Genomic DNA, 15,579 nt, shown 5'->3' with positions numbered 1-15,579 from the left:
GGATATGCTAGGTTACGCTGCAGTAGCAAATGACCCTAGAAATCTCAGTTGCTTATAACAAAGGATTATTTCTCCCTTTTAACCCGCGTCCTTCCGGGGAGGCAGAGAGTTTCGCTCCATTTCATCCTCAATTCAGGACCAGGCTGATAGAGCTTCAATCTGAAACATTACCAGCCTCCTGAAAGAGGGAACAGATTATGAGACAGAGCCCGTACTGTCTTTTAAGGCTTTCACCTGGAAGTGCAACACATCCCCGATAATCACATTTCATTGGCTGAAATGGGTCATATGGCCGCACCTAAGTTCAGCAGCATGGGAATGTATTGTTCTTCCACGGAGGGGTGGGGTGAGGGTGTGGAGTGGGGGAATTGGAAGGGGGAGCAGCATGTATTACAGCCATACACTTCTCCATTGACCTTACAAGCTGTGGTAGGGGGCACGTGAGATAATATGGCATGCCGAGCACTTAGCACAGTGATAGCACAGAATCAGTGCTCACTGAATATTATTACACTCAGATCGTGACATTGCCCCCAGGTCAGCTTGCCCTCCATCATTACCCAGTGCCCTAGCTGAGGGCTCACTCTGTGAGTTTTCTTTCTTCTGATAGTAAGATACAAGAGGAGAAGGGGGGAAAACATCCATTTGGTGGGCTGGGTGGCTTTCTATAGCTGGGGCAGTACAATGGAACTCTTGTCAGTTCTACTTTTTTGATTGTTGTTTACAAATAATTAAGGGGGGAATTCCCTGGCGATCCAGTGGTTAGGACTTGGCGCTTTCACCGCCCAGGTTCGATCCCTGGTCGGGAAACTAAGACCCTGCAAGCATTAGGCATTGCCTAAACAAACAAACAAACAAACAAATAAATAAGGAGCCTCCTGAATGAAGGTGAGGGGGCGGGTATTTACCCCACACACACTTTTCCATACTGTGCATCTCTTTATTTATTTACTTACTTATTTTTTAATGTCTTTATTGAAGTATAATTGCTTTACAATGGTGCATTAGTTTCTGCTTTATAACAAAGTGAATCAGCTACATATATCCCCCTATCTCCTCCCTCTCGTGTCTCCCTTCCACCCTCCCATGTGCATCTCTTTAAAAAGCAGACTCTCCTTCATTTCTTTGAGACCCAACATCTCACCCAGTATCAAGCGTACAGTAGATGCCTGATCAGGGTTTGTGGGATGAATGAATAAATGGATGAATGAATGAATGAGTTAGTCCTAGGAGTGTGCTGGTAAAATTTAGTTGAACAACTGACTCTACTGAAAAAAAAAGAAGAAAAGCTTTGGTTTGTAGCATTTACCCGTTTCCATGGTGTAAATGCTCTCACCATGTGACTGATCTTAAGGTACCCATGAGATGTCACCACATGTGGCATTGGGAGAGGCACAGGATGGCCTTCACCAAGCTGTGGGAGCCAGCTTTAGCACACCACTGATTGCCCTCCGTGACACCCTTTCTCTCTCTCAAGGAAGTGCTCAGAGAATCAAAAAACAATTCATTCCATTTTTGAACTGTTCCCATTATTACCAGACACTTATATAAAATACAATTGACTAATGTCTTCCTTGGAGCAGAAGGATTCCTCCCTCCTTAGTGCAGAAAACTAGAATTAGGAAGGTATGCAGATTGTTTTGCTGTGTGACTTCAGACAATCCCTTTACCCTCTCTGGGCTCCAAGGCATGAGAATGATAACATGAAAGTTGCACAGGCTTGACTTGACCCGGAGGATAAATGGCAGCCTGCTGGATGGTCTGCGGGAGATGCTTTTGGTTTGATTCTGAAACATGCCCAGCTTGGGCTAAGGAGGACCCCCTGGCATGGAACTTTCTCTCCTGAGCACATCCGTTGTCACCACAAACCAGAATTGTCACACGTGCTTACAAATTCTTCTACAAAAATTCCAAAAAAGCCCAGCCCAGAGACCGAGCAGCGGGTAACCAAGAAAAACAATAATCACCTTATTCTGGAAAGTTCAAATGTGGACCAGAGCTTGTACGTACGATTTTAGGGCAATGAAAGGAATGGAAAATTTCGCTCACTCACATCTTTTTGTGAAAGGTCTCCTGGCGCCGTTGTTGGCTCCAGAGGGGGGCCTCGTCGTGCTGCAGGATGAATGCGAAAACACGCGCAGCCCTCACTGGCTTCCTAATCTCCACATATTACAGATGACGGATGATGGTTGGATTTCATCCATGGTCTCCGCAGGCGCCAGACAGCCATGCTGGCTCTCCAGTCTGTGTCGGATGTTGGTGAAACTCAGGGGTGCCTCAACACCCTCCCTGGCGTGTGAAGGGGACCTAGGTCTCCCTGGGGGGGGCGGGGTCTGTCTGTAACCTTGGTAATGAATGCCAGGCTCCAGTGGGGACAGCTGAGTTTCCTAGTCTTCAGGGAGTGAGTGAGCTATCAGGAGCTGTGGACATCCTAGTGACTTCTCTTCCAGGGGGTCTACTCTTAGGTTTCCTTCATCTTGTCCCCCTCATCTGTTGCCCCAGACATCAGTCCCTGGCATATGGGCTGCCTTATAGGTTCATGTCCACCCCTGCTGCTCTCAGGAGTCATCTGGGACTCTCTCCCTCACCCCTCACATCAGGAAACCTGAAAAGTTTTCTGTCACACATCTCCCTTCTCCATCTTTCCTGCTACTACCAGAGTAGCAGGTGTACAAGGGACAGGGCTCCTATTCCATCGTGAAAACCCAACAAGGAAATCGGGTTTCTTACCCATCTATGTCACACACAGACAAAGCTATGATTTTTCACCAAAGAGCAGCTTTGGATGAACTGGCAAGTGCTAGATTTAGAACCTCAGCATAAGCCCAGAGGATTTGGAAATGAACTTGCAAGTTATTCTTCTCTGCCCAGGAGACCCCAACAAATAGAAGCATTCACTCCTAGCCCTCTCCTGAAAGCCACCAACACTGCTCACCCGGGTGGCAGTGACAGCCTCACCTTAATCTCCCCACTTCCTCCCTTGCTCCCACAATCCATTTATTCTCCTTCCAACCACTAAAGTGACCTTCAAAAGACATAAATCAGAACAGAAAGGAGACCAGAGTAACCAAGTGTCCCCTGGGGGCATGATCACCCTAGATGAGAACCCTGCTTGATGAAATGTGGTCTTTCCCCTCTTTTTTTCCTTTCCTCATAGCAGTTGCTATCATCAGTACTTCTTTTGTTTATCCATTTGTCTTCTGTTTATTGTCTGAGGAGGTTTTAAAACATGGCTGCATATTCTTCGACATCCTTTCCCCCCCTCATCCCTTCAAATCCTTTCCTGCCTCCCCCGCCTTTTCCTTCTCTTAACAAATGTAGAGAGAAGTGATGATAAAGCAAGCTGAAGACCAGAATTAAGGCTCAATCTTTTCTGTACCTCCTGAATCCTCATTTCGGCTCTGTGCGTGGGTTAGATTAACAGGTCTTGAACCTTCCAAAATTAACGAACCAATGATGCTATGCTCCATTCCAGTGATGCTTAAACTTGACCGTACATCAGTATCCCTTAGAGGGCCTGTGAAAACACAGATCGCCAGGCCAAGCCTGATTTTCTGACTCAGCAGTTCTGGGGTGGGGCTAGAGAAGCTGCATTTCTATCAAGTTCCCAAGAGATGATGTTGGGCTGGGGACCACATTCTGAGAACCACTGGCCTGTTTGAACTCATAAGCATCAATGTTTGCTTGCTGGACTATTCCTCAATCTTAATTGCCTGCTTAATTTGGAGGAGGCGGGGAGCATTCGTAAGATAAAAGATAGCAGCCTTGGGACTACGAATGGAATTGCTGTGCTATTTTCTTCCCCGTGGGTGAGAACTGAGATGCTGCAGGAGAGGGGCAGCCTGGTGGGGGTCCCTGTGCCAGAGGAGATGCCACCCATGGCCTCACCTCCTTGGTGAGTGGTGCCCGACAGGCAAGGGCTCATTAGCAGGCACAGTGATGGGTCTCCGCTGGCCCCAGCTCTGGAGAAACATCCCAGCAAAGCTATACAAATGTGGGAGCCTGTAATAGACCTGGTTAATTATGCTGCCATCTGAAGGTACATAATCGTCCCTGCAAAGTGGAAAAATTACGGGTTACCAGGCTGTCAGAGGTAGCTCGGGTGAGCTGTCAGCCTGAGCACGAGTGACTTTTTGATTGAAAAAGGTTTCTGTTCTGCTTGCTGGGTCCACCATTCGCTTTTAGAAGGGTCACGTCAATCTGCTGGGACACAGACGCCACGCAGGGGGGTGGTGTGAGGAATAAAGTGGGCTTGTATCAGCTCACAAACAGCAGCAAATGTCAGGGCATGGGTGAATTATGAGCTATTCCAGGAGGTGTATTTGTTTTCATTTCTAACCCCAAAGCTAATTGTAAGAAATGAAATTCGTGTTTGCTTTTCTTTAGGTATGCTTGATTTTTTTTTAACATCTTTATTGGAGTATAATTGCTTTACAGTGGTGTGTTAGTTTCTGCTGTATAACAAAGTGAATCAGCTATACATATATATATATATATATCCCCATATCTCCTCCCTCTTGCGTCTCCCTCCCACCCTCCCTAGCCCACCCCTCTAGGTGGGTATGCTTGAACTTACAAGTCTTACGACTTGGGGAACTAGGTCAACCAGACTTTGCATATGCTTACACCTTGGTTGAATAAAGCCTTTATTTACGTCTCTCCCCACTTCTCTCCAGAAAAGAGTGAGACAGCTTACAGCAAAGGATATCATTAAAAAAATAAAATTTAAAAGATTAGTATAACAGAAACAGCAAGTTAGGTCCACTGAAAGAGGGAGTGACTATGCCAACTACAAGGTTTAGCAGTTTCTATGTGATAAAGCATATGATTCAGCCCTGAGCTTCCTGGTATCCAGGTCAAAAAGGGAAACACAGGAAGTCTCATCTCTCTCATTATAGAAAGAAGGTAAACAGCAAATCTTTAGTTTACTTCTGATACCAAGTTCTGAAATAAATTTCTTATATTGAGGGCTTCATATAAAGGATATCAAGTTACAGTGCTCTTTACAACCATTTTAGAGCAAATGCAAATATAGAATTCCTATGATGGTTTCTTGAAATAATCTTGGATGAAAGCCAGTATGGTGAAGGTAATTCTTCAAGGAGCTAATCTGACATGGTGCATGTGTGAAGACTCCTTGTGACCTCATCTGATCTGAAAATGGATCCTTTCTGAGGAGTGGAGGAATGATATTAATACTCCAACAAACCATGCTACTTTAGCTATTTTAGCTGCAAAGAAAAGGGACCCACACTGGCTTTCTCAAGTAATGACCATTGCAAGGCTACAATAAATGCTTAATGCCTTCTAAATGCTTTTCATCACAATTAGAGTAAAACCTACAAGGCCCTATATGATCAGGCCCTGTCTGGGGCAATTCCTGCCTCAGGGCCTTTGCACCTGCTGTTCCTCCACACAGAACACCCCTTCCTCAGTTCTTCAATTGCTAGGCTCCTACTTATTCTGAAATCTGTGCCCAAATGTCCCCTCCTTAGAGAGGTCCTCGCTGACCACATAATTAATGCAGCCCTTCTCACCTTCAAGTCATTCTCCATCATATTACTTTATTTCATTTTGTCTTCATAGCAGTTGTCACTCTGAAATTATCTTGTTTATTTTCTGTCTCTTCTCCTCATGAGACCCAGGATCACGTCTCTTACTCCAGTGCCCTAAACAGTGCCAGGCAGTTAAAACATGCCTAAAAATGATGTGTTGAATGAAAGAATAAATAAACTTACAATGGATAGCTGGCTGTCTCACGCACAGAATGTGAGCCCTGCTCAAGGCTGTCATGTAGGGTTGTAGATGTTGCACACTTCACGACAACTGCAGGAGGTGCTGCCACTTATGTATGGCACTCCCCTTCCCAAGACATTCACTGTACACCTTACACAGCTATGTGCAGCAGCCATGGGGTATTGGGTCCTCTTGGGGATGGGAACTGGAAAGCCCTAATTCCCAAGAAGGTGCAAAGACCCCAGCTGCAGGACCTGAGGCTTTTCCCTCCAGGGCACACCCACTGGCAGGACTCAACTACTCTCTTTGTTTCAACTTTTCTCTCTGGGTCTTCTTGTGTGTCCTCTCTCTATCATTCAGACAACCTGGACTTCTGTTCAGGTGACCTTGGTCATAGCTTTGTCTTGCTCGTGGCTCTCTAGCACCCCACCTGCCCACATCTTCTCTCAACCTCGTGCTTTTTGTTTCTGTCACCAGTCACCAAGTCCTCTCCACATTCCCAATTCAAATTCCCCAGAGGGAAAATCGTTTTGGTCTCATTTATCCTATTTGGGCAGAATCTTCATGCTCAGCTTCCTCATTGGCTGCCAACCAGCTAATGTCTTGACCACTGACACTGAGTTGTCACCTCTGTCCAATCAGCTGAACCCATGAGGTGAAAGGTGTATGGTACAAAACAGGCTCTGCCCTAGAAAAGGTCTGTAGGTGGGGCAACCTCTCCCTCCTTGAATCATGGGGCACATCATTGACTCAGCCAGCCCCACTTCACCTCCCTAAGGAGAGCCAGAAATAGGCCATGCAATGACAGACAACAGATCCGTTTGTCTGAAAACCAAACTGACTAGGGGCAGGGCTCCCATTCCATTGTGAAAACCAAGCCAGGAAATTAGACTTCTTACCCACTTCACACACAGGCAGAGCTATGAATTTTCACAAAAAGCAGCTTTGGGTGAACCAGCAAGTGCTAGATCTAGAACCTGAGCATCAAGCCCATGGGATATTTGTTTACAGGTTTTCTCAGAAGGAGATTTTTGAAACCAACTTGCAATTTATTCTACTCTGCCCAGGAGACCCCAACAAATAGAAGCATCTTGGTAGTAAGAAAGCTACTTTCCCCTTCTGAGCCTCAATTATCCCATTTTTCAAATGGGCACAGACACCCTTGGACCCACTTGAGAAAGCTTGGAGCCTTTGAGCTGGGCCATGAACACAGATCCACAGCCCTGCCCCAGCTTCAGTGACTGCCAGAGACAAACATTCTTAGGAAACTACAGTCTCTCCTGCTGTGTCCTCTAAAGTGGCATCCTAAAATCAGGTCTTATGGCCTATTCAGAGTGAGGACTTTTCTCTGATTCCCTATGTTAAGCCTGAGAAAAAGGAGCCCAGAGAGGTAAATGACTTGACCAGGGTCACCCAGCATCCACGAGGAGGCTCTAGTCTCCCCTCCTCTGTGAGCAGTGTCCTTTCCATGACGCCATACTCTCTTTCTCAGGTACGCTTTCCTGAGCACTGCCTCTAACTTCCCAGAGATGGGACTGATGTTGCTTATACCTACAACACCTGGCATTGGCTTCCAAATGATGGTTAAAGTTGGTTGAAATGAAACCAACCAAACTATTGCCTTCTCAAAGCATTTCATTGATAGCACATCCCTACCTCAGGGCCATTGCACCTGCTGTGGCTTTTGCTTGGAAAGTCTCATGGCTTGCTCTCTGACTTTATTTTTCTGCTCAAATATCATCTCCTTAAAGGGTATTTCTTTAAGCTTCTTATTTAGCTAGCGCCCATCACGCTTTCTTCCTTCACCGTGTTTAGCTTTGTGTGTCGGCTGTCTATTACCTGATGTTATAATATTTATTTGTTTGTTTGCTCATTACCTACATTGTCCACTAGAATGTCAACTGCATGAGGGCAGCTGGGACATTGCTTTTTTCTATCCTGTGTTCCCAGGTCCTTGAACAGTGCCTGACGCAGGACAGAAGTTAATAAATGTTTATTGAATGCACGAATGCCTAATCAATATTTATTTCCTCATTTGGACTTTCTGTTGAAATAAAGAGAAGGGTCCCAGCTGGTTCATCCAATGACAAGGCTCTGTAGGGTGACTGACTTGCCCCCGTTTGCTGAGACTTTCCCGGGCTTAGCACTGAAAGTCCAATGTCCTCGGTCTCTGGCAAACAGGGAGGGTTGCCACCTAAGAACTGTGATTTCATTAGCCCTGTCATCCACGGTGGTAATAATAGCAGCTAACTCTTATAGGGCCCTTGCGGAATGCCAGACTTAGCTCCATGCACTTCACATAAATCACTTCATGTAATCATCATGGTGGTTCCATTTGGCAGCTGTGGAAACGGAGGCACAGAGAGTTAGGTGGTAGGGAGAGGCTTTGAGTCCATGCGCTTCACCTCCAAAGTCCAGGCCATTAGCCCCACTTCCAGCCTGCCTCTTGATCAGGCACTCAAATCCCAGCTCTCCACTCCACTGGCCAGAGAGAGGACCCCAAAGAAGCCGACCAAAGCAGGGCTGCCTGTCAGCTCACAGGCCCTGAGGCCCCTGCGGCTGCCAAGACTCCTTCGGCCCACGAGCTCTTGCCTATTTCGTTTTCATCACCCTGGTTCCAAATGAAGTTGGTAAAAATATATGCCTGTATAAATAACTAACTAAATAAAAGGCATAAAGAAGTAAATAGTAAGTGGCACAGACCATAAACAATTCTGCAAAATGGGGAACCTGGTGAGCGGTCAGGAGGACTCCTTTGAAAGATCAAACACTGACTGTAAATGCCAGGGAGCAAGTTTATGGGCTGAGAATGAACCTGCCCTCCCCTGGCTTGGAACGGCTCCCATGCTCCCATCAGGATGAGAGACTGTGGCGGGGTGCCCTGCCGGGAGCTCGCCCGACCCACCGGGGTGGTCTCCCCGGGGAGACAGCCACTGCCTGGGTCTGGGAGCCCGGGGATGGGACAGAGCAGGGGAGCTTGTCCTTCTGCTTTCCTCAGAGACACATCTTATTCAACATATCCTTTTTATACTTGTCCAGGTCTGAGCTATGTGGGTATATTACCTGCTCAAATAAACTAAGAATTAAAAACAAACACACAAGAAAAACTGCCCTATGCATCTTTCTAACTGCGCCCCCCCAACACACACAAAGGAAGTGGTCTTACCCGTCCCCAAACTTTCCAAGTCCTTGGGCTTTTTTGTATTAGGGATACTGAGTGTTCCTACCCATCAGTGCACACCTGGAAGACTGGTCCAGATGAAAAGGACCAGCCATACCAAGTGTTGGCAAGAATGTGGAGCGACTGGAACTCTCCTACAGTGCAGGTGGGAATGGACCATGGTGCAGTCAGTTTGGAAAACAGTTGGGCATTTCTTCAAATGTTCAACATACACTTACCCCATGATCCAGTCATTCTATAAACGTTCACGGATGCTCACCAAAAATCACGTACTGGAACATGAGGAGCAGGACTCTTTGAAATAGCCCCAAGCTTGGGGGTCATCCAAAGATCCATCAACAGGTGAACAGGACAAATGGGGTTTCTGTGTGAGGTGCTGTATGTGAGATCGACAGACATCTGCTACACACAACATAGAAGAATCACAGACATGATGTTGAGTGGGACAGGGCGGGGCACGTGCCGTCTGATTCTTTTTTTTTTTTTTTTTTTTTTTTTTGCACGAACCCGTATCCCCTGCATCGGCAGGCGGACTCTCAACCACTGCGCCACCAGGGAAGCCCCCGTCTGATTCTTTTTATGTGGAGGTCAGAAGCCAGCATGCGTCCCCGCAGAGTCAGGAGGCAAGGATGGTGGTTGCGGTGGGTGTACATTAGAACCGGGACGGGACCCAAAGAGGGCATTTGGGGAGCTGGGAAGGTGCTGGTCTTCCACCTGGGTGCTGGTTACATGGGTATATGCACTTGATGAAAATTCAGTGAACTGTATATGTCTGATTTGTACACTTTTATGTATATGGTGTGCTTCAATTAAACGTTTTTAAAAATTAGGGAGTGTGAAAAGAGACACACAGAGCGCTGTGGTGGCCCAGTGCCGCCGCGTGACTTGATTTGGGGTGATGTCCTCTCAGCCTGCTTTCATTTACAGATATGAAAGCGGCTCAGCTGTCTTCCCTTGGGCCTCAGGGGAAAAGTTTCCTTTGTCTCCACGTGAAATCTGGCATCAATTCTAACAAAAGTTGGCACGCTGTATGGGCCTGAAAGAAGCTCACATCCCCACAGTGGCTCAGATGTCCCAGTGTTGGACAACAGCGATTGTTTGGCCCCGGTCACGTCCTAGCTGGAAGCCGCTGGCTACTCCCTCTGCCCCCTGGCCAGGGGTGGCCAACCCAAAGTCAAGGACAAAGACGTTTTTAGAAGAGCAACTGAGAAACATTTTGGCAGCTTCTCGGGGTCTGCTCAAGCCTTTAACTTACCTCATGGTCTAACTGGAAGGTATTTGCAGCCCATAAAATTGACATGAGGCATCTTGTTACCAGTGTTATTCTTGGACCAAAATTTCGTTTCAAAGACACTTGAGACCCAGATATAGAATTCCCCAGTTCACGTGTCTTCCTCCAGCTAGTGTGGGGAGCATGTTGCAGGGGTGTTACCTGGATGGTCCACAGGGCCAGGGATTCTCAGGGCACATACAAATTAGCTCAAGAAGATGCATTGCGGAGTTTGCCTATTTTTAGGTGTGCGGGAGCTCTCTGTGGTCCTGAGCCTTGATTAGAGTCAGCCTAATCTGTTTGAGCACAGATCCAAAGGATGAATAGAAGGTACCAGTGATGAAGGAAAGAAAGGGCATCACCAGCAGAGAGGTTGGCATGTGCAAAGGCCCTGTGGCAGGAGCAAGGAGGAAAGAAGCCCAGGGTGGTCGGGGCACAGGGGGTACAAAAAGGTGGGTGGGGCCCAGACCCCACAGGGCCCTGCAGCCACATTGAAGAGTTTTGCTTTATCCTAAAGTCAACAGAAATCATTGAAAGATGTGAAAGGAAGACAGAGCTGGTGTTGAAACAGTGTGGACATGATCAGATCTGCTCTTGGAAAGATCACTGCTAAATTCCCACCAACTGCAAAGCTGCTCTGGGCTGGAGGAAAGAAAGGAGTATGAGACCTGGCCTGTCTCTCAAGAAGTTCACAATCCGGGTGAAGAAACAGAAAAGAACCCTGTTGAGGGAACACATGACAGGGCAAATGAATAATGAAGAACAGCGCTGTCCACTGGAAATATAATATGAGCCACAAATGCAAGCCACATATTTAAAATTTTCTAGTAGCCCCACTTTTTATAAAGTGAGAAGAAACAGGTGAAATTAACTTTAATAAATGTTTTATTTAACACATTATCATCTCAACATTATTAATTGATACGGAACATTACCATTATTAATGAGATACTTCACATTTTTTCAGATTACATCTTTGAAATCCAGTGTGTGTTTTACGTTCATGGCCCACCTCAGTTTGGACTGGCCACACTGTGAGTGCCTTATAGCCATGTGAAGTTAGTGGCTGCAGAATTGGACAGTGTGGGTCTAAGTGATGGGTGCTTGCTTGCCCTGAACACTGCCTTGGATGAACCCATCAGGCAGGAAGGATGTGAAAGGGTAGGAAAGATTTTCCCAAATGAGAACGGTATAGGATAAAATGTTAAATGAAGACACGCAAGCTACGCTGTCATGTGGGAGAGTGTTCACAGCACTGTGGTTTGTAGCAACCCCAATCAGAAACACCCTACATGTCCATCAACAGAGGAACAGAGGGATTGGTTGGTGGATTCATACAAAGGAATACTAGCCTCCATACCCATGTCGTGGCTAAATGAAAAATGCAGAAAATAACAAGTGTCAGTCAGTGTGTGGAGGAGTTGTAACCTTTGTACATTGCCGGTGGGAGCGTAAAATGGAGCAGCTGATGTGGAAAATAGTCTGGCAGTTCTTCAGTGGGTGAAACATAGAGTCACCATAGAGCCCGGCAATTCCGCTCCTGGGTGTACAGCCCAGAGATCTAAAAACAGGTGTTCATAGCAGCATTACTACCAATAGCCAAAAGATGGAAACAGCCCAATGTCCATCAAGAACTGGATGGCTAAAGAAAACGTGGTCCATCCATACAATGGAATAGTATTCAGCCATTAAAAGGAGTGAAGCACTGACACAGGCCACCACATGGACGAACCTCGAAAATGTTGTTCCAAGTGAAATAAACCTGACTCCAAAGGCTGCATATTACACGATTCCATTTATATGAAATGTCCAGAACTGGTAAATCCATAGAGATAGAAAGGAATTTGGTGGTTGCCAGGGCCGAGGAGGGAATTGAGAGTGACAGTTTATTGGGTACACGGGTATGGGGTTTCCTTTTGGGGTGATGTGTTCTGGAACTAGATAGAAGCGGTGACTGCACGCCACTGTGAAGGTACTAAATGCCACTGATGGTGAATTGTACGTTATGTATATTTTTAAAGACTAAAAAAAGTGTGTGGGAGGGTGATTACTAGAGCTACATTTCACTGAACATGAATATATTTCAAAAGAACTTTGGAAGGAAAAACCCAGCTGCAGGAGAACATGGAGCAGTCAGCAGCCCACATCCCCTCGGCCTCCCTGGGCCCTTGCCTGCCGCTCCCCACGACCCAGGCACTTGAGACCCCTCCCCAAGGACTCTCTCTGCCTGTGGGAGTGACCTTCAACCTTGAGGGGTGGGAGGGGATGTGTACTCCAGCATCCCCGCCCTCAGCGGATGCTCTGAGAGTCGCTCTACACACTCAGAGCCCCCCGGGCACCCAGCCTCAGCTGCCTAGCTGCCCGTGGCGGCTCAGCCTTCACTGCCTTTCCTCCCACCCCCAGTTCCTCACCAGCCTTCTTGGCCTCACCTCGCACGTAAACTCTGCACCAAATCCTCTTAGCCTCTGCTTTTAAAGGAACCCAAACTTAGACAAACGCCCATGATATCATATCACACAGATAAGGTTTTAAGCCACGCAAAACAGTACTATAGGTATTGCTTGGGGGATACACACACAGGTAGCAAAATGGCTAAGACACGTCAGGGAATGTTCAACCCCCAATTCAAGGCGGTGGGCGTGGCCAGAGAGGGGGAGGGGCAGGTAGGCTGGGGTGCCCTCTGAGTAGGGTGCCCAGAGGGTCTCAAGCGATTTGAAATGTTTTATCTCCTAAACGTGGGTCGTAGGCACAGAAGGGCTTGTTATATATATATTTCTTGAATGTTTGAAATATATCATCATCATTGTGAAAGGAGGCATGAGGTAGGTGTGTTTGGCAGTCGAGGAGTAAGAGGGAACGGGGGCAGTTTAAGTACAGAAGTGCTGGACGATAAAGCCGAGTCTGGACTCTCGTCCCAGTGGTGATGGGGAGGCCAGGTGACACCACCCTTTTGTATCATTCTGCTTGTGATCCGAGGACCCGAGGCAGCAAGGAGGACCCGGGGCAGGGAGGCCACTGTCACAGCTCGAGTAAGTCGGCATCGGTGGGAGCAGAGTCAGAAACACAAAAGGCCTGGGAAAAGGCGGGAGCCCACCGTCCGCTCTGCTCACGGTGGGCTGGGAACCAGCTGCAAGCGAGGAGCTGGGGCTGCGTGTCCGGGGGACGGGTGACCGGGAGTACCCCTGCAGCTCTCTGGACGCCCCACAGGGTTTTGTTGATTTGAATCTGTCAGAGAAGAGGGCTGGGATAGGTTTGTGCGGGTCCACACAGCGTTTGCACTTGCTGGGGAGGAGGGCGGAGGCGGGAAGCCTTCTGTCCTCAGCACATTGGATTTCCAGGTAACAACGGGGCTGTGTGTGCCCCAGCTCTGAGCCCCCTGCAAGACAGCCAGCCCCTGCCTACAACACGCACGTGACCACCATCTCCAGGACCGCAGAGGGGAGGAGAGACTCCATGGTGGGGGGCTCTTGGCGGGGGCCTGACTCAACCCTCCTCAAAGCCATCCTGTTCTGGGGCTCAGGCACTCACGGGAGATCTTAGGATGTGCTGCATCCCCACCCCACCCTGCCGGTGGATTGCATTAATGGCTCCCATTCTTCATCTCTCTCTGTAGCCATGCTTTGTGCTCTGGAACTTCTTTTCCCAGCTTTACTGGGCTTTATTTCAGAGTACGGTTTGATAGATTTTGGTAATTGTATACCAAATTGGCATCCTGACTTAGAGCTTTCCAATCACCCCCAAAGTTCCTTCGTGCCCCTTTGCAGTCAAACCTCATCCCAGCCTCCAACCCCAGGTGATCTCTTTCTGTCACTATGATTTTGCCTTTTCTAGAATTTCATATAAACAAACTCATGCAGTATGAGCCTTTATGGCCTCGAACAATTAGTCTATTTTTTCCAGCTTTCTTGAGGTATAATTGGCAAATAACATGGTGTATATTTAAGATGTACAATGTGATGCTCTGATATACATACACATTGTGAAATGATGACCTCATGAAGCCAATTAACACATCCATCACCTCCCGTAATTACCTTCTTGTGCATGTAGAGAGAACTCAAGATTTACTCTTAGCAAATTTCAAGTATACAATACAGTATTATTAACTATAGTCACCATGCTGTACATTAGATATCCAGAAGTTATCCATAACTAAAACTTTGTACCCTTTCACCAACGTCACCCTCTATTCCAATCCCCAGCCCCCGACAGGTAACATCCTATTCTGTTACTATGAGTTCATCTGTTTTAGATTCCACATACGAGCGGGATCATACAGTATTTGTCTTTCTGGGTCTGACTATATTTCACTTAACATAATGTCTTCCAGGTTCATCCATGTTGTCGCAAATGGCAGGATTTCCTTTTTTTGTGGCTGAATAATATTCCATTATATGTATTTATACCACGTCTTTATCAGTTGACAGAAACTTAGGTTGTTCCCAGATCTTGGCTCTTGTGAATAAGGCTGCAATGAATGTAGGAGTACAGATAGCTCTTTGAGATACTTTGGATATATACCCAGAAGTGGGATTGCTGGATCATAGGGTAGTTCTATTTTTAATTTTTGAGGACCCTCCATCCTGTTTTCCACGGTGGATGCACCAATTTACATTCCCACCAACGGTGCGTGAGGGTTCCCTTTTCTCTACACCCTCTCCAGCACTTGCTATTCCTTGTCTCCTTGATAATAGCCATTCTAACAGCAGGTGTGAGGTTATATCTCATTACGGTTTTTTTTTTTTTTTTTGCGGTACGCGGGCCTCTCCCTGTTGTGGCCTCTCCCGTTGCGGAGCACAGGCTCTGGACGCGCAGGCTCGGCGTCCATGGCTCACGCTCCGCGGCACGTGGGATCTTCCCGGACCGGGGCACGAACCCGCGTCCCCTGCGTCGGCAGGCGGACTCTCAGCCACTGCGCCACCAGGGAAGCCCTCATTATGGTTTTGATTTGTATTTCCCTGATGATTAGTGATATTGATCAGCACCTTATTATATACCTATCGGCAGTTCGTGTGTCTTCTTTGGAAAAATATCTATTCAGAGCTTCTGCTCATATTTTAATCAGTTTATTTGTGTGTGTGTGTGTTTTTCTTTCTTTCTTTTTTGCTGTTGAGTTGTGTGAGTTCCTTATATATTTTGAATACTAGCTCCCAGTCAGATAGATAGTTTGTAACTATTTTCTCCCATTCCATAATTTGCCATTTCATTTTGTTGATTGTTTCCTTTATTGTACAGAAACTTTTTGGTTCATGGATTGGAAGAATTAATATTAACATGTCCATACTACCAAAAGTGATCTATAGCTTTAACACAATCCCTTTCAAAATTCCACTGGCATTTTCACAGAAAAAGAAAAAATAATTCTAAAATTCATATGGAACCACCAAAGACC

Source organism: Neophocaena asiaeorientalis, unplaced genomic scaffold (genome assembly GCF_003031525.2).
Source record: "Neophocaena asiaeorientalis asiaeorientalis breed wild unplaced genomic scaffold, Neophocaena_asiaeorientalis_V1.1 scaffold77, whole genome shotgun sequence".
Taxonomy (NCBI): domain Eukaryota; kingdom Metazoa; phylum Chordata; class Mammalia; order Artiodactyla; family Phocoenidae; genus Neophocaena; species Neophocaena asiaeorientalis.
The sequence above is the reverse complement of the archived record's forward strand: the minus strand, read 5'-3'. Positions refer to the sequence as shown.